This window comes from Castor canadensis, chromosome 11 (assembly GCF_047511655.1).
Source record: "Castor canadensis chromosome 11, mCasCan1.hap1v2, whole genome shotgun sequence".
In the NCBI taxonomy this organism is placed as follows: Eukaryota; Metazoa; Chordata; class Mammalia; order Rodentia; family Castoridae; genus Castor; species Castor canadensis.
In genome coordinates, this window is record NC_133396.1 from 116,275,231 (window position 1) to 116,295,237 (window position 20,007).

At 40.2% G+C, this 20,007-nt stretch overlaps 1 long non-coding RNA gene across 1 annotated transcript; it reads right to left on the bottom strand.

The window, feature by feature from the left end:
* Positions 1 to 698: 698 nt before the first annotated feature.
* On the bottom strand, positions 699 to 7,803 carry LOC141414112 (uncharacterized). Its single transcript, XR_012439202.1, has 3 exons — positions 7,689 to 7,803; positions 3,088 to 3,170; positions 699 to 1,940 (listed from the first exon to the last, which is right to left on the bottom strand). It is a non-coding gene; the product is annotated as an uncharacterized lncRNA (long non-coding RNA).
* Positions 7,804 to 20,007: the final 12,204 nt, after the last annotated feature.

The window sequence follows — 20,007 nt, forward strand, 5'->3', positions numbered from 1 at the left end:
TGGCCAAACCCTAAGGATTGACCTTATATATCAGAAAAAAATAGACTTGGTTATAGAATACAGCAACATTGCTTCAAAACTGGAAGAAGAAAAGCTACTTATTAGAAAACATTTTTAAGAAAAGGATCATTAAAATGAGCTGAAGTTTCCCAGAGCAGGGTTGAGGGTCCTTGCATTCTCAAACCAGATAATAAAGATACAAACAAACAAACAAATTTGGTTCTTTCAAAAGGTTTGAATTCAGAAAAGTAAGTGATGATGAGAAGAATCATTGATTTCCAAACATGAATTTAGAAGTGTTCATTCATCCAGTGCTTTTGAGGGATTCTGTGAAATCACGTGAATTCAAAACCCTCATTAACTTTGGTTTGCTCTACCTACCTATTTATATATTGCCTACTGTAGGGCAGACAAGCTGGAAAAATTATGTCAGGAAAAACAAACCACCAAAGCAATGGTATGAATTTTTTTTAAGCATTGTGGTCTGTTTTCAAATAGAATCATATGTAGGAATTACCTACACAAAACCACTAAGATAGAAGCTGTGCTTGCTGATGCAAAGGTATACATAGCACCCAGCTCCTCCTAGCAGCCCAGGAACACTACTGGCATGCAGTCAGCTTGAATTCTTTTCTCTTTTTTAAATTCTGTTTTCTTTCATTTAAATTTTACTTCTTTTTAAATTCTTAATGGACAAATAAAAATTCTTTATGTTTATCGTGTACAACATGATGTTTGAAATATGTAAACATAGTACAATGGCTAAATCAAGCTAGTTAACGTATGCATTACCTCGCATGGTTATTTTGTGTGTTTGTGTTAAAGACACTTAAAACCTGCTTACTGTCTTAACAACATTCAAGTATACAATATGTCATTATCAACTCTAGTCACCACGTTGTCCTCTAGGTCTCTTGAACTTATTCCTCCTGTCTCACTGAGAGTTTGTATCCTTTGGCCAGTGTCTCCCCAGCCCCTACTTCTCTTTGCTCTCCACTCCTGTAACCACCACACTAATCTCTACTTCTATGAGTGTGATTTTTTCTTTTTGAACTTTCACATATAGGTGAGATGACATGGTCTATGTGGCTCTCTGAGCCCCACTCAGTAATCTTTCCACATGGTACTGGAACTGGTTGACCTAAACTTTTCACTTCTAATCCATTTCTTTGAAGTACAGAACAAAATGGTACAGATGATACTGCATTTGGGTCTTAGCTGACTTCTATCTTTATTGGTAAATATATCCATATTTTCCTTGTTTACCTATGTAATAAATGGTCATGTTTTATAAGCATCTTTAATGAATATTCCACCATACTATCCTAACATATAGTTTATATGCATAGTATTCAAGAGATAATATGTCAAAATGACTTTCTTTTAAGTAATCTAAAGTTAATATATTTTCTTCACAAAATTTGTATACAATTATCCAGGTATTTGTGTCTTCAGACTAAAGAAAAAACCATGAAAATCATCATTTTCCTCTTAGTTCTAATTAGAGAAAGAATTTCTGTTTAATTAAAGGTCATTTTCTAGTGTAAGGTGACGCATTCATTTCCTAGGGATACTATAACACAAACTGAAATAATAGACATGTATTATGTCACAGTTTTGAGGCTACAAGTCCAAAGTCAAGATGTCATCAGGGTTAATTCCTCCAGAAGGCAAGAAGGGAGGATCTGCTCCAAGACTCTCTTCCAGCTTCTGGTGGTTTTCTCACCATCTTTGACACCATTGGCCTATATAAGCAACACCCTCTCCTCATCTTTGCCTCAGAGTACTTATTAGGTATTTTGCACAGGCAGTCTCCATGCTAGGCAGTCTTTGGTGATAGAAGGAGGAATAATTCGTGTGCTGGATCTGATGGATGTGTGAGGCAGAAATACCATGGGATATGAAGTCCTATAGCTCTGAATTCAAATCTGGACTTCATCCTGGAATAATTAGATCATAAAGGACAAGTTATTTAACATATCTGCCCCTCAGTTCTCTCCTCATCTACAAAATGAGTATGGTCTTACTTTCCTCATCATGGGAATGATACGGCATAGCATATTTTAGTGCCCACTCAGGACCCTGCTGGGTTTCAGATACTCAAAAGTATTTTGAAATATTCAATTGGGGAAATTAGTCCACACTGAAAGATAATGACTAGCAGGGAATAGCACATACGTGAATATGAAGTGAGTGATCTCCACTTGGTATAGGATTCAGAGGAAGGAGGAGGGTAACAGGGCCTCACTTCTACCTGGTGACCTCTCAGATGATCTGGATAACTAACCAGCAGGGGACAGCAGGACTTATTACTCTCCAACACTAGATGAACAGGGGTGCCCTGTGGCACTTGCTATGATGGCTAAAAGTTGAAGAGTTATAAAACACAGAAATCAGTCCTAGCATATGAGAACTTAAAATTCTTACCAAAAAGAAAAGCTATATATTGTGACATCAAATTTTGACAACCTGTCACAAAATGAACCCTGGAAACCAAGGTGAACTTATGGTTCTAAAAAAAAAAAAAAAATCTACCTCTTAACTAATCCAAGCTATAAGAATCCATGAATTAATTAATCGCAATTTCAAAACTATCTAGATTCAGCTTATTAAATTTAAGTCTTCTTCAAACTGCTATTTTAGACAATATAAATTTGTGTTTTAAAATCTATGAAGAATGTAAACCCACAACTATTTTAAATGATTCAAAACCAAGACAGAGTTGAAGGATTGAGCCTGCAATTTTACTACCAATAGAGTTCCAACTCCTCTCAGATCCCTGGTGGATGCTATTTGAAGATATCATGACCTTCAGTCCCCAAACGAAAGGACTCATTCATTGTCTTTACAAATCCTAGCATTGTGTGTGAAGAGCTGGTGACCTGTTCAAAATATTTCTGTTCCTAAAGTGCAGGTAAAGAAAATGTGAAGAATGAGTTGTATAGGTATTTTCATTACAATTCTTATTTTGAGTCACTGACTTCAATCTCCTGTGTACCTTGTAGCTTTGTATAGATCCCCTTATAGACACAAAGATAAATTAATAGTTTTAAAAATAAATAGATAATTTACCCAACATATACTTACTTAAACTACTCAGATAATTCTCTTATCTCTACTCCTTTTATTGTGGTAGTGGCAGTAGTAGAGGTAAATTTTATGATGATAGTCTGGGGATAATGTGGGAAAAAGAAAATTATGGAATGAAGATAACAGTTTTTCACAGTTACTACAAACAACTAAGTATTTTCTGTTAAAACCCCAATTATTAGTCTCAGTTACTAATGAAATCATTATTGATGAGGACTCAATCCTAAAATCAGACAACTCTTTGCAGATAGTTTTACTGTGGTCTACACGAGGAAACCTAATTATATTTATGCTTCATTGATAATTTTGTACTTCCTTAGAATAAATTGACTATACTTTTAGAGGTTATTAGTGAAAAAATATGCCTTTTGAATAAAAAGCACCACAACCAACAAATGGCTGGTCTACATTCACAAAATGACTAAATTACAGTGATTAAATCCGAGGCAATTTAAGCATTTTGTTCCAATAGGAAATTGAGCTTCTTGCCCGTGTTTGTTTACTGGTACTAGCTGCTCATTTTAACATTTTGGCTCTGTCTTGACTCTAAAATTAGCAGTGTTTTGTTGTCTTAGAATAAGAAACAAGAAGGATGTACACAGCTGATACAAAATAACACTTTCCTTGCTCCAAACAAAATTTGATTCAGTCACAGGCACACATTCCAAGTTATGAAAGCAGATTGTCTTCACACCAACACTGACATGGGTGGTGTTTTCTCCATGTTTGAGTACTTTGTTTGGGGATGTGGAGTCAACTACTTTCTATAATCACACTGTAGGTCACTCTCTCACTTCTTTCAGAGGCTCAGTCAAGAAAACCTACCTGTGGATGCTAAAGTAGGCTTTTTCCTACAAAACCTTCTCCCTCATTCCTGTTCCATTCCATTTATATACAGTGAATATCCAACCAGCTCTGGCTCCTGCCGCTTTGCTTCTTAACCTCTCCAGTCTCCCAACATTAGTTCAGAGGGAATCAGAGTCGTTTACTTTCAGCCTGCAGTGCCCCTGGTGCCAACCCAGCTGGAGAGGGTGACACAGCTCAGGAGCTTGCTAATCTCAATGGCCCTTGGGTCTTTCCTCTAAAAGACACAGCAAGCAAACATGCCAAGTGCTATCTATAAAAGGGTGGATGTCATTGCTGTGCAAAAACACTCACGGTGTTTTGCAGCCACCACCATGATTTTTGAGATCATGTACAGTTTGGAAAAGCACCAGTGGCAAGAACAGTTGCCACGATGAATCACAGTTCCTTTTTCCACATACAGCAAGAGAAGGGCTTTCAGATTTTGTCTGTAAATGTGTGCAGACAAGGTTTAAGATGGAACAATACAGCACACATCATCTTACTTACTGTGCAACTGTATGGACAGGAAAGACAAGTTCAGGAACAGGGAAAAGTCACTTTGGAGATGGCCAAGGACCATCTCTCTTTCCAAATACTGTTCCCAAAATGTCATCTTGATGATAAATGCAATCCTTAATTAGGAGAGGAAAATAGAAACTCTGCACTTTGATACCATACAATCAAATGTGCTCTGAAAGTCACTGGATAAAACTAATCTTTAGAAATCTCATTCTTTTTCTTTTTAATTATCATTTCTATGAATTTAGGCAATTCTTATTTCTTTTTTTATGAAGAAGAACAAGTATGTTGTTAAATATTAAATAATATAACTAATTAGCACTTGTTGTAGTGAATAAAATTTTCTAGGGGCTGTACCAAATCGTGTCTCAAATAAGACAAAAAGCAGATGAATTCTGACTTCCTCACCAAATATACTTAGGATAAAGTTTAAAGATTTCATCTAAGTAAATCCATTGTATTTTTAAAACTGTATGTTTCTCTGCTTTTGTCTCCTTGGTTTATTCATGAATTATCAAAAATGAAAAATTTTAAGTTGATTTAAAATTTAAAATCATGAATTATAAGAATTATAAGTTAAATGTGGGTCCTGACTGTAAACCTTAAAGGCTAACACTAACTGAATAAAGTATTTAAAATTGTCATGAAAATAATTCATAAACGAAAAGAAATTTTAATCATTCAAAATATTGTCAAATTAAAAAACATCCTTTCTTGGAAAATAATACCTGACTATATTGACAAGATAAACATGTTAAATTTTATTCTTAAAATATAGCTAATTGAAACTTTTTTATTGTTATTTTGTGAACATTAAATTATTTTCTAGGAATGAAATGTAATATTATAGGACAGAATTATTATCCTCACAAAATCATAATTTTGATTGCATAAAGTTTGAAAGTTATCTTAATTTTTTTACTATGCCTGTATGCTTGTTTATACAGAGTAGGAATTCAAAAGTGGTATAATTTTAATTCAACTACTTGCTTAAAAGATTCAAGGCATCCACTGCAAGAAAGAAAAGCTAAGATTTTTTTTTTTATTTTATTTTATAGTTTTTGCATTTACCTACAAGTGTGTACATTACCGGGGCATCTCCTACCCCTAGATGACTCCAGTATTCTTTTCTCTCAAATGAATACATTTTAAGCCTAGAATCTTCACAGAAGTAAAGATCTTTTTGTTGCCAAGATGCTGGATGCTGGAAGCCCACGTGAGGTTGGCAGAGGGAGAGGTTGAGGATTGAGGGAATCCTGTTTTCATTTCTTTTTATTACTTGTGAAGTGCTGTTCACCTTTGGTAGCCATCACTCTAGCTCTTAAATAGTTTGGCCCAACTGCATTTGAAACCCTATAACCTCAATTTTTAAATGGTGTGCTTCTCGGGCCTAGTTGGGCTGTGACATTATTTCCTCTGCCTTTGGAGTTAAGAAAATTACTTTTAGCAGGTCATAGTAAAGGCAGGATTATTACATAATTGGAAGAAGCATGTTCCATTTTTCAGGAACCAGACAGCATTATCGGGGTGCACGTGTATGTGTTTTCTTTCTTCTTCCAGCATTTACACGAGTGCCCTGTGTTCCTTTTGGATAAAGACAAGACTTCTCAGCACCCATTTCGCCTCCAATTTAATGAAGTTGTTAAAGTAGCAAGACTGACAGGTTAATTATCCTTTATAAAAGGGGACAAATTGAACTGTGTCTTTCCATCATTTTTTGATATATCAGGAAGCTCTGGAGGTGCCCAGATGCGGCTCTGGTGAATAGAACAGCTAATCCACTCTGCAATTCTTCGCTGACCTCTCTCTCCCCACCGGGGCCTCACTATATTACAGTTGGTTTTTGTTTCACATTCAACAGATTCTGCTTTATTATAAATTCAGAAGGATTTTTTTTTTCCCCTCACTCCATATGTTGGCTGACAGCTCCCTGAAATAACTGATGGCTAAATTTAAACTCTGATGAAAATTAACCCAAGTGTTAAATGCAAACAGGAGCTGCTTGGAAGAGAAAAAGAGTTATCATAGTAGATGCCAAACAGTGGAAAATGTGTGTAAATTAATGGGGCCTCGCTGGTGACAAGCCGTCAGGCAGTTTGATGGCTCTTGCTAGTGCTTTAGTCTCACTGAAGTTGGCCAGAGGGCAGAATGGACAAGTCCTGCTTTTCAAAAAGACCGCGGGAAGCTTGACAGTAACCTAACTAGATCATCGAAAGTTCATGGTCAAATAAGAGATTTTTTTTTTTTTTTGCAAAGCTTTGCACTAAACAGAGTTTGCAGACAGGAGAGCCATGAATGAGATATTAAATTGCAAGTGCAGCAAAATGATCAGAAAAAGGGAGGGAAGCCAGTGGGGAATGATTTAAACAACAACAACAAAAAAAACCCAACCTGACTCATTTTAAAGTTAATATTGAGGAATTGGTTTTGTTGAACTTGAAACATTTTCTACTTAGAGAGTAATGTTTTGCTCACGCTAGACATTTTTCACAGAAATTACACTTGTACTCAAATTTCCAGGTTAAAATTGTAAGAGATGTAATTTTAGTGAAACTCACTGAAAGGAAATGGAAATCTAAGCAAATGTAACTTTCTTATTGTGATGTATATGTGACATTCATAAGAATTCAAGAGAAGAAGTTTGGCCATTCATCTATTCTTATCCATGAAGAAGGCAATATTTTACTTCTCTAAAAATAGAACATTTAATAATGGGCTATTATGACTTAATATTAGTAGGGTGTAATGGATAGGCCATTGAAACAGAAAAACTACTTTCACTCTGGGCTCAATATCTTATTAGTACTATGACAAGGAGTGAGCCTCAGTTTGCTCATTTGTTAAGTAGAAGTAACAGTACTAAAACCAAATGGGATTCTGAAGGTAAAAGCCAATCTTTTACCAAATGAGCTACATGAAACTTGCAAAAACTGAAGGCAAACTTCTGCACACCTAAGAAGGATCCTCAAAAGAAGAAGGTGAGATTTAGACTCACACGGGTTGTGTCAAGTCTAGGATTTGCAGCTGATGTGCTGCATGTCTTCGGTGATTAGCAAAAAGGGACACCCAGCACCTGCCTAGAGTATTACAAACATTGAGTGTAAGCACATATATGCAAATGTGTTCTTTGTAAGCTGTAACATCCTACAGAGCTATAAACTTTTATTGTGTTGTCTTCTTCCTTCACCTATCTAAATCCTGCCAATCAAATGAAGGTAAACTTGCGAGCTCACCTGTCTCACCTCCAGCATGGCAGCCTCTTTCATTTGGTGTGCTTCTCTTCAGTAGGGCTCAGCAGCCTGGGAACAGAAGTAGAGAATTTAGAAGATTGAGGTTCTGAAGAGTCAGTGCATTGGAAAAACAAGGAAGTGTGCTAAGTACAAATTCCAGTTCCCAAAGTAGGTATGTGACAAGGTGTTTTTAACTATGACTAAGTGCAAAAGGTATCTTGAGTCCCCTATTCCTTCTTCATGGCACACAACTTAACCTGGTAATTACATGTAAAGTCAACAAAATCCACTTACTAGTCAGTCTTGCTAGCTCCAAACTCAGGTAAATTTAAGGCTTTCTGGTCTTCCTCTCTCCTAGGGGTTTCACAGTGTCATGCAGCCCTCCCCTGGGGATATCTGGTCAATAGTTGCGATCTTCAGACAGGAGTTCTACTCCACTGACCTATAACTGTTCCCTTCTGTTTTTCAGACATGTCCTGTCCATGTGACTTCTGCTGAAAAACAGTGACTGATCTCTACTGTCTAGATCAGGATCTTTCTTCTCCTATAGTTTCTCCTCATGATGTCCATACAGGTAGACCAGCAGGCTCATCTGACTTTCACAGCTCGTTCTGGGTCTGGAAGGGACATAGAGAATATCTAATGCTCTTTTTACTATTCTAGTACTGCAGCAGATTCCACCCTCTCCCTACTCCTATAACATCCTAAAAGCCATTCTGCTTGGCAGAGCACCTGTACCTCTGCAAGACTTCCTCCCTCTGAGGACTCCAGATGGAAACCGAACACTTCCTCAATGCCTTCACATTTCCAAATACCTGACACAGGGGAGTTGTTAGCCCTGCCTCTCCAAACACACTCACATTTCATTTTTTTCTCCTTTCTTACGCTCTCTCTTCTTTCCAGTTGGAAATTTTTTTCTTGAGGGTCAATGAGAAAAAAGAACTATGAATCGCTACATATAATTTTCAGCCTTTCCTATTTGATACCAGGATTAAGGCTTTTGAACAAAAAAGCTGAGAATTTAGTATCTTCAGAGGCAACTTTCTAATTGAAATGGTTGATCATTTGTCTGGTTGCTTAAATTGAAGGAGGTCAAAAACAGCACATCAGTTAGATACTGGTTGAAGGTTTCTGTACATGCAGTGGACAAGAGGACAAGGCTGTGATTGAGTTAATAGTTGAATGAAGGAAAATAAAAACTTGGTTAGAGAAAGTAGGAAGTGAAGACAGATTGGGAGGAGGTTAAGTAGAACGAGGGAAGAAGACAACTAAGGGGTTGCAGGTCATGTTAAGAGAGCAGTGAATGCTAGTTAATATTTCTAAGATGGAACAGTTCTGAACATTTCCAGCAAAGTGGATTCCTGGAAACGAGGTCATAGAAATTGAGGAGAGCAATAAAAAAGTTAGAAGGTGAGCAAGTTGGGATTTTGAGCTTACCTTATTCATCCCTGAACCAATTATATTCAATACATGTATTTTGAAAAGTTGTCTTTTCTTGTGTCATTAGTGTCCTTTCACATGAGTTAGAGTATTAAAGTCCTTCTCGTTAGACTTAAGAACTGTGCCTCCTTTTGCCCACCAGAGGACAGATTTATACATAGTCATATCTCTCTATCTATCTATGTATCCATCGTCTGTCTGTGCGCTATTTGCCTATGTGTGTATCTATGCATCTATATATTTATTTATCTCTGCATCTGTCTACCTATTTATCTATGCATCTATCTATCTATGCACCTATTTGTGTATCTACCTATGAATCTATATATTTATCCATCTCTGCATCTGTGTATCTCTCTATATATATTCATCTATGTATCTGTTTATGCATGTATCTATCTACCTATTTGTCTATGCATCTATTTATGTAACTATCTTTCCAAGGAGAAACAAAGCCATAAATATCACATGTAATGTTACATTTTAATAATTTACTATTTTGAAGTATCTATTTCTTTCCCATATAAAAACTTCAGAACTTTAGAAGGCTCACTCTTTTATCACCCTGATTTTCAAATTTCTTATGTTTTAAAATGCCTTCACTCCCAGTAAAGCTGGAATGTATTCATAAGTTTGTCATTGGTTTAATCAAATAATAACTGAAAAGTTTATTGTCTGCCAAACCATGGGATATATTCTAGAACTTGATAAAACCACTTGAATTAATGGTTTTGTGGAATTCTATGTCCATTTCTCAGTTCAAATGGAATTAACAAAATTAAAAGTTGATTGAAGAAAAAATAGACCAGTAGATATTTAAATCATCTGAACACTACCTGGCAGGAAATACTATAGGGAGAATTGTTAATACAAAGAGAGATCTCCTTAAAACAATTTTTATACGTGGGAAATATTTGTTTTATTTTACCATATAATTCACAAGCAATTTTTGCAGAATTTCATCACCTACCCCCATCAGGAGAGCTATATGACAATTTCTTTTCCCCAGATATGTAATGAATTGGTGTATGAGAAAGCCTAAAACGTGTGTGCATTCTTTCCTTAAAATGCTCTCAGAAGGAGAAGCTCCTGACTATGTCAAGGGCATTTTCTTAGTCTGAAAAATGGCCAAAAGTTCGTGTCTTCCTAAAGAGCTTCCCTGGAGTCCTGCCTTAGTGTACCAACGTCCAATGTGTGCTACATCCTGGAAGGGGTGGGAGGTCCTGTGCGGCAGGAGGGCGACAGGAGCTCTGGTGAGCACTTGCTGAGGCCCTGCAGAGTCGGGCCAGGTGCGGGGGAAGCCCCCTGCCCGGGTGAGAGTGATGGAAAGCTGCTGACACCTGATAGCCCTGCCAGTGGCCTCTGCCAAGAGAGCAGGGAGGCGTTTTGGTCCATGCGGACCCATCTCCACATCACAGCTTGCACTAATTGGTCCTCTCGCTGGCTCTCGCGGCAGGGAGGCTGGAGATTGGCAGGGCGTCTGCACTCCTGCAGGGTCATGAAGTGCCAGGGTCCCCCGGCCCGGCCACGGGCGCACAGAGGCCACCAGCGCTGCAGAGCCCCGGCTGACTCAGCGTGCACTCCAGCCAGCTCCCGTGCGCGGTGGCGGTGCGCGCAGCTACAAGCACGCAGGTGTTCGGTTTTTAGAAATCCGGCATTGGGAACTAGGGAAAGGGTGCCTTTAAAAGAGAAAAGAAACCTACTCACTCACATTGTTTTCTTATAAAGCTTGTCCTTTATGTTGTTGCTATTTTTTAAAAAAATGATTTTCTGTTTGTCTCAAACTCCCAATGTGGTGATTCCCTCCACTGAGGAGTCCCCTTCTCTGTTACTGCACGAAACCCGCATTTCTAGTGGCATGTTCACTGCAGCTAACTTGGCCTCTGCACACGCAGTGGGATGGAAACGTGGGCTGCTGGGGCGAGCTCTCCTGTGGGTCTTACAGGCGCATCCTATGTAAGACTCCAACCCCTTCCCATGGGCGATGAGTTTAAGTAAGTCCTGGACTTTAAATCCTCGCAGGACCCGCAAGGTCGACTGTTCTAAATAATAGTAAGGCTGGGGGAGGTGGGGGAAGGCGCTGTGCATCCCTGTTTTGGGCGGTACTGGAGTTTGAACTCAGTACCTTGCTCTTGCTAGACAGGCGCCCCCAGTCTCTCATCTCCTTTCTGTGACATGTGTAGTTTTCTGATGACTTGGTTCATGTAAATACATTTATGCCTGTCTCCTTGTGCCCTTCAATGCACACATTTGCACACACACAGATCATCCAGGGCCGAAGATCAGCCTCTCATCAGCCGTTTCCTAGAAGGTGCAACCCTCACATTTCATTAAAAAAATGATAACTAAATAAAGTATGAGGAGCTACTCCGGAGGCAGAAATCAGGAGGATGGAGGTTCGAGGCCAGACCAGGCCAGCTCTCAGCAGGGTTCCAGTTAGTTATTTGTACAATAAGCTGTACAGTTACCTGCTCATGTTCACCAAGCCAGTCCTCGCATATACCTGATGTACACGTGCATACTCATGAGGATCACATCTGGAGAATGACTAGCATGTGTTCATTAACACGCAATCTGTCCCCAGGGTTTAACTGAATAGTCACACCCCACCCTGGTGTCATGTGATTTCCCACACACAGCTATGCCCACTATCCCCTTGGCCTGGAATATTTGATCACCACTCCATAGCTCCAAATCAATCCCATCCTTTTCAGGTTCTGTCTCTCCATGGGGCATTTCCCAATGTGCTAAAATTAACTCTAGCACTTTATTAGAGCTTCCAAGTCATACCAGCTTTCTACACAGGCCTTTCAGGATCTCCTATTCCTGGATCCGCTGGTTATTAGTTATGTGACTGTCAGGAAAGGCAGTCACACAGATGGAATCCTTCCACCATTAAGTGGTTACATAAAAATGTTCATTTGCCCACAATATTTCCATAAAGAGTCTCCCAGGTTGTGCTGGGTATAACTCTTTGTTTGGGAAGATCTTGTTCTCGACATGATACATGCTGTGCTCTGCTTAAGTGTATGTGTCATATGGCACCTAGTCAACTCCTCTGCTACATCTATTTTCTTGGGAAAAGAACAGGGTTCTTTACCTGTTGCACAAGAGGGGTGCCTGAGACCATCTTCCCAGATGGACTCTGCTGACTGTGAGAACCAATGCTCACTACTGAAACTGATCTTGCTTTTTCTCTTCTCTGTGTGATCAGTGACTATAAGTCACATCTTTCTTGGTGTCTCTGATACTTGCAAACTATGCAGTACAGTGACATTCTGGGCCTATAGTTTCAGGTGCCAGGCATTGTTATGTTCTTTGCTATCTACCTCGCAGGGGGATTCCAACCCTAGAGGTGGCAACAGTTATCATTTGCTTAACAGTGATGTTTGGTAAGTTGCCTATCCTTTCTTAAACTCAGTTTCTTCATTTTAAAAATGGAAAACTCATCTACCTCACTTACGGAATTGTTATTAATAAAAGCTAACACCAAATGTTTTATATATTATTATCCTTATTTTACAGGTTAGGAAACTAAAGCATGGAGAGGTTAAATGAGTTGCCCAAGGTCTCTTTGCAAGAAAGTGAGATGAAGTATAATGCCTGTTGTAGTGATTGCTCAACAACTCTGAGTTACTGTGGTGACATTACTGGTTATTATTATTGCTATCATTAAAGTGAGTCTACTAAAATCACATAAAGAAACTGGGCCTGGTGGAGCACACATGTTATGTTGGCCACTTGGGAGGTGTCAGTAGGAGGATCATGATCAGAGACCAGCCCAGGCAAAAGCCCAAGATGCTATCTTGAAAAACAAAATAAAAGCAAAAGGGCAGGAACATGGCTCAAATGGTAGAGCACTTGTCTAGCAAGCAAGAGACCTTGAGTTCAATCCCTACTATTGCTTGCCACAAGGAAAAAAAAAAAAGACATACTGAGAACATGACTATTGCATGTTCATAATCAGAAATCCCCATCACATTAGGCCGGAGATGGAGGCAGAACCTTATTGTCAAAGTATGCAAGGGGCTCCAGGACTTCCGCCGTGGTATTCTTTCAAATTCCAGTGCAGATACACTTTGTTAAAAACCCTGCTCCTCCAAGATCCTCCTCCCTAGGGCTCCACATGGGAACTCTGGGATTTCCTCTCTTTCAAGCATCTCTAGCACTGGGTACCATCAAGGGGCAGAAAGCCCATTCTTTGTAGCCATCACTGGATCCCAGAACTTTGAGGGTTTCTAGCTGCTTAGGGCTTGCTCAGAGGTTCTTTTGGGTGGGAAGAATGAGGAGAACAAGGGTCAAGTTATAGTGTTCCAGGTCTGCCCATAACAACCTAAGTCGCTTCAACAACAGAAATTTATCATTTCATTGACCTACAGTGTAGAAGTCTGAGATTAAGATGTCGGCAGGGTCACGCTCCCTCTGCTGACTCTAGGAAAGGACCCTCTCAGATTCTTATATTCCCTTGTCTGGTGGCTGGGTAGCTCCCTTCTTCATGTGACATTCTTCTGTGTGTCTCTGTGTTCAAATTTCCATTTTTAATAAGGATATCAGTCAGATTGGATTAGAGATCTACTCTAGTCCAGTCTGACCTCATCTTAACTAGTTACATCTGCAGTGACCCTATTTCTAAATAGTGTGCTCTGAGGTACTAGGAAGTGGGATTTCAACATATGGATTGAGAAACTCTAAGATCTTCCCACAACAGTTTCAAACAAGGCAAGCCCAGAGTCAGCAGCTCAGCCCCCTACTTCTGGCCCCCTAAGGGCAAAGCCATAGACACAGGCAACCAGGGGATCCCTCTAGCCAGAGTGGAGCCAGCTCTTACCACAGTGGCCTGAACACACAGATTTCACAACAACTTAAACCAATTGCTCGTCTCTCCCTGGGCTAGCAGCGTGAAAGAAAGCATAGCAATAACTAAACTTCAGAAACCACCCAGGGAGGCAGCAGGGGAGAAGTGAAGAAATAAATGGCCCAGCTGCCGAGTCATTCACTGAAAGGGCTTCCTTGCAGAAGCCACAGTAACTTCAGTATGGGAAAGTGAATTAAATGAGAATGAAAGCTCGCTACCGTGTTGTTAGCTCACTGTTACAATGCAGTGTGACGTTTACTTTAAAAACCATGTGGAAGTGGCTAACAAATTCTATTACAGTATTTACAGAACTTTGCAGCATCTGCTTTTCCCTGAAAGGGAGGAAAAGCCATTGAGCAGAGAACGTGGCAGGCCAACTGCAGGGCAGAGGAAGAAGACTCTGCAGGCTGGGTCTAGGGGGTGTAATTTTCAGAGCTACCATATTTGTAGCTGGAAAAACAGGATTGTGATAATGCAATAGTCTGTATCAGAATGCATCATAGCCTGTAGCACAAAAAGGTATGCACAAGAGAAAAAATAATTAAAGGTAAAAAGATACATAAATTAAGATCATTGAATTTGAAAACACTGTTTTTTTTCCATATGGATTCTTCTGACTTTGGACCAAAGCATCCATTGTGCCCCAGTTTCTCCTTCTTGTTGTATATTATCAAGAGTAATAGAGATCAAAGCCTTCGATGTTTTGAAGGGAAATGACATTTATAAAGCACGTTTATCCTTTTCTCTGCATAGGCTTCAAAAGACTTAAAGAAACAGGATGATTTCTACCTTACTCCTATAAAAGACAGAATAGTGTTGACAGTCAGCAGCAAGATCACTTTCTCAGTTGCCAGAGTAATTCAAAGTATTTCCAGTAGATGGCAAGAACTAAGATCTGTTCAGCATTTAAAATGATTATTGTCATATTTGGGTCCCATGGATCAGGGATCCAGGATTCGGGAAGACTTTTCCTCTTGACTAGTTGTAGGGTGGAATGAAATCATACCCAAAGAGTTAGGGACAAACAAACTTAGAGACAAAAAGTGCTGGCCTTCTAGTATGGAGTGGAAGAGAAGAAGCTGCAGAAAACTCCCGGGTGAATGAGGAGGCTCACCCGAGTCACTAAGGACCCTGGTCCTTACTTTCCATCTCTGCCTAGCTCCTCATCTTTAAAGCAACCCTATTTCACAGGATTGTGAAACAGGTATTGTGAGTACAAAGCAAGATAATCAAAACAAAATTGTTATAAAATGTAAAAGGCCAAGTGCAATCGAAAGTGATGATTACGAGTCTCCAACAGGCCTCTCCAGGCTTTCGGTAATCAGTGGGTGATTCCATCCCACTGTGATTAAATCTATGCATCAAGCTCCTCCTCCCTTCCCCTCCCCCACCTGCTCAACAATGCTGTCCCTGCAGTTTCCTGCAGTTTAGGCAGATTCAACTTTTCCAGGATCTTGGGTGTCGCAAATTAGTCCATAGAAGACCAGAATGTCACTAAATCCCCCAGGAGGGGACACTCCCCCAAGAGAGTCTCTTGTGGTATTGTGAATGGACAGGATGGCCTTGACCAACCCAGACATCTCATCAGCTAACAGAATATCTCAAGAAGATCCAAATTCCAGATTCACCCTAACTGGATTTGACTGAAGGCTCCTGTTCTCTATTCCCATCTTTTCTTCTTTTCTGTGTGACACGTAAATATCAACAAAATACTGTCTTGTTTTCCTTACTAGCTTCTTTTCATTGGGCCCAGGTTTTAGTTGAGATCTTGGGAAAATACAGAATGAGCAAGGACAAGGTAACTGTGACAAACTGGATAAAGACTCTCTAAGGTGACTTGACAGGATAGTTAGGAATGTGTGGAGTTGGTGAAGCCTGCTTCTGGCCTAGTGCCCATGGGGGAAAGAGGCAGGGAGAAGCTAGTCCTTGTGAACCTGAATGTCAAAGGGCTGAATGGAGCCAGCATATCACACCCAATGCTCCAGTCTTGCACAGCTTTGGGTGCTAGACTGAGCTGTTTGTACCAGAAGGAGAGTAAGTAAGAATAAGAAATGGAGCAGCCACTAAGGCCTCCTCAGAAGCAATCTGTCCAGACCAACAACCAAGGGAAGGGGACGATGGACACTCTAGCAGAACACAATGTGGACAGATGACACAGGACCTAATGTATGTCCCTTGAAATTTTCTATGTCTCCTGGTATTTCAATGAATTCCAGAAGAAAGTAGGATGTTAAATGGAATAAAGTTTTTATCACTCCAACAAGGTATGACCACAAAATAAAATTAAGCTCGAGACTGACTGAGATTCATTCAGGGTAAAAGTAAAGGGTTCTTAACCCTTTCCTTTATGCTCTTTCTCTCTTCCTCTTTCTTTCTTGAGTACACACAGGCAATTTCTCCTGTTGGACAGGTGAAGATGTTGAGAATACAGCAGAAGATGCCACCTAGACCTGGCCATGCAGAGCAGAGCAGAAGTACCCATTGCCAGCCATCAGCAAACAATGCCATGAATCTGGGGGCTACACCACTCTGACAGAATTGATGCTGTTTAAGGGCTGTGCGTGCCCACCCCTGTCTTGTGCACTGCATCTGACTGCCCAGCAGCTGACACTCTGCCTTTCCCCAACCTCTCCAGCAAGTTGGGCTCCTCCATCTTTCCCTTTCTAGCCATCTGTTCCTGCTGCTCCTGCAGCCTCCTGCTCTCCACCCGCCCAGGCCTGTCTGAGCAGGAGGGTGTGAGGGCCTCTGATGAGGTGGGCCTCGGCCCCTCCATCACTCTCAGCCTCGAGGAGTGCACCAGCTGTCTGGCTTCATTTGCATTTTTCTCTCCCAAATAATGAAATTAGCCATGAGTTTCCTGAGGTGATGCAAGACTCAAATTTAGGCTAGATGTGTCAGTGTGTGATGGAGAGGCAAGGAGAAGGTCAGGGAAGCACTCTGATAACCAATCCGCAGCACGAAACAGAAGGGAAAATGTTAAGTTTACTGTGACGCACCTTTTTAGCTCAGAGGAAAGTTAGGTGAAGCCTTTAAAAGGTAATTCCCCGCCCCCAGAAAGGTACAAACATTTTATGAACAAACAGAAATAGATGACCACCAAGGCTGAAGTGATTCTCAATTACTGAACATTTCTTTGGCCACATAGAGATCTGTCCTAAAATATTCGACATTTGTATAGGAGCAGGAAGTCTGGCACTGCCACTAAATGTCAGCAAGGTACAGAAATAAATTGACTTTTTCTCTCAACTATCATGTGAACTTTTGGGGTTAATACCCTTTCCTTTGTCGTGAGGATTTGGTTACTGGTTCTATGTATGGTTCTAAAATTTGTCCTCTCTTTTTGATCTTTTTAAGTCAATTTATTAGTTACTATCCCTGAAGCAAAAATGCCATGACTTGGTTCTGTTCTTTGATTCTTTCATTTTTATTAGGATATATTCATCGTACAGGGGGAGTTCCATGTGACAATTCAGAATAGGCTTACATTGTACGTTGGTTAGAGCATCCCATCCACCTCCCACATCCCTCCCTGCCCCACTTGAAGCAATTGCAAGAGGTATCATCATTCTATTTCCTGTATGTACATTAAGCACATCAACCACATTCCCTCATCTTCATCTCCTCCATTCACCCTTCCGCCTTCCCACCAGTGCCTCCACACACACTGCCCCTATTTTACAGACCTCTCTTTTGTTATTAATTTCAAAGTCAATGTTCAAAGGAGTTTCTTGATGTATTCCCCTCTGTAAGTATACTTCGGTCAGTTCAGTCCCTTCCCTTACTCCTTCCCTCCCATGCCCCCTTATTCAACAGCCTTCAGTACATCTTCTTATATCTTCTACCTGCACATATGACTTGGTTCTATTCTGAGGCAAGTTCACGCACAGGATTTTATTAAGACACTGATATTATCAAGTTCACAGAGTTCTTCAAATAACCCTTTTTAGAAGCAGAAAAATCGGACCCTCGTGGAAGTAGAGAAAGATTAAATACTTCTCTCTTCTAACTCAGAATGAAATTTAGATTCATTCCCAGACTGCAAAATCCCCTATATATTTGTCCTCTGACACCTCTCTAACCCCTCTCTATTAGTTCTCTTTCATTCATTCTTCCTTTCTTTCCCTCATTCATCCATTTATAGAATATATTTGAATGGCTTCTATGTTTTGAGCACCCTCCTGAACACAGGGAGCAACATCAATGTACAAAGTAAAGATTTCTGCTTTATGGAGCTTACATTCGCTGAGTGTGAGGCGGCACAGACAGCAGGCACTATACCCACTGTTAAGGACTTCGGGTCTTACCCTATGGAGACTGGGACGTTAGCTTAGTACTTTGATTAGAGGACTTGGGCACTCTGATTTGTATTTTTAAAGGACCATTCTGCTTAATACAATGAAAAGAGACTGACAAATTACAGGTAGGGCAGGGGGCCAAATGAGGAGGCTACTGCAATGGTTTCTTTGAGGGTCGCAGCAGTGGAGCTGGCAAGAAGAAGTTATACTCTCTGATATATTTTGAAAGAACATTGTGTTAGTGTCCTAGGGCTGCCAAAACAATTTACCACAAAGTTGCCGGGCACCAGTGGCTCACGCTTGTAATCCTAGCTACTCAGGAGGCAGAGATCAGGAGGATCGCCATTGGAAGCCAGTCCAGGCAAATAGTTCATGAGACCCTATCTTGAAAAAAACCTTCACAAAAAAGTGCTGGTAGAGTGGCTTAAGGTGTAGGCCCTGAGTTCAAGCAAACAAACAAACAAACAAACAAAAAAACCACAAATTACCGGAAAGTTGACCGATTCAAATAACATAAATCTAATTCTCTCATTGATCAGGAGGTTAGAAGTATTTAATCAAGGTATCAGCAAGATTGGTTCCTCCTAGAAATTCTAAGAAACTGTCCTGTGTCCTATGTCTCTCTTCTACTTTCCAATGTCTGCATCGATCTTTGGCATTCCAGAGCTTGTGCCATATAACTACAATCTCCGCCTCTATTGGTACATTGAATCCTTCTCTGTATCTCTTGTTTCCTCTCCGTTCACATACAGACACTACTCATTGGATTTAGGACCACCCTAATCCAGGATGAGGTCATCTCTATCTTTAATTACGTCTACAAAGACTCTTTTCCAAATGAGGTCATGTTCTGAGGTTCTTTGTGGACATGCATTTTGTGCAGGACACTACTCAACCCACCAGACGGCCAACTGGGTTTCCAGGCAGGATGAGCGAGAGTTGTGAGAGAAGGAGTAGAACTGAAGACGATCCCTCTGGAAAGTATTCAGCTAAGGGTTCTTCCAGTCATCCTAAGCCTTGGGTGTCGGGCTCCCCAAACCTTCTTGCACCTTCAAACTTGGGAATTATCTAGCCTAGTCTCTGTGCTCCTGCACACTGTAATTTTTGCCTTTATTTCCTAGGACACTAATTTTAGAAAAGAATAGCAAAGGATGGAGAATCTGTGCATGTAGAAGCAAGACGCCACTCTCCTTCCCCACCCCGTCCTATTTAGACTGTTCTGTGCCACTGCTCACAGGACAATAGCCTCCTAGGAGTAACATCAGTCTTTTCCTTTTATATATAATTCCAATTTCATTACAAAGCAAGCCTTCCAGTATCTTTGGGCTGGTTACTTAACCCCTAGTTTCCTCATCTAAAAAACAGCAGTGACAATACCAACCTTGTTACAGCTCTTGACGTGCAAAGGTACCTGAATAAAAGAACTTGGCAGACTTTAGTTGGCTAAAAATAAAGAATAAATGATATTGCAAAGTTATGACACACAATCATTCCCCAGGAAGAGGGCACGTGTCCAAATGCTAAAACAGAAAGAGCAAACACCAAGGTGCTCGGGGACCTCTCTGATACTCCAGTGTAAATTTCTATTCAAGACTGAAAACTTTCCTATAATACACCACGAGCAAATTTTGTTTTAAATTTAGTGTTTTTCTTATAGCCATTTAGATTTTCTTTTTCTTTTTCTTTTTTTTTTTTTTGAGGTACTGGGGTTTGAACTCAGAGCCTCACACTT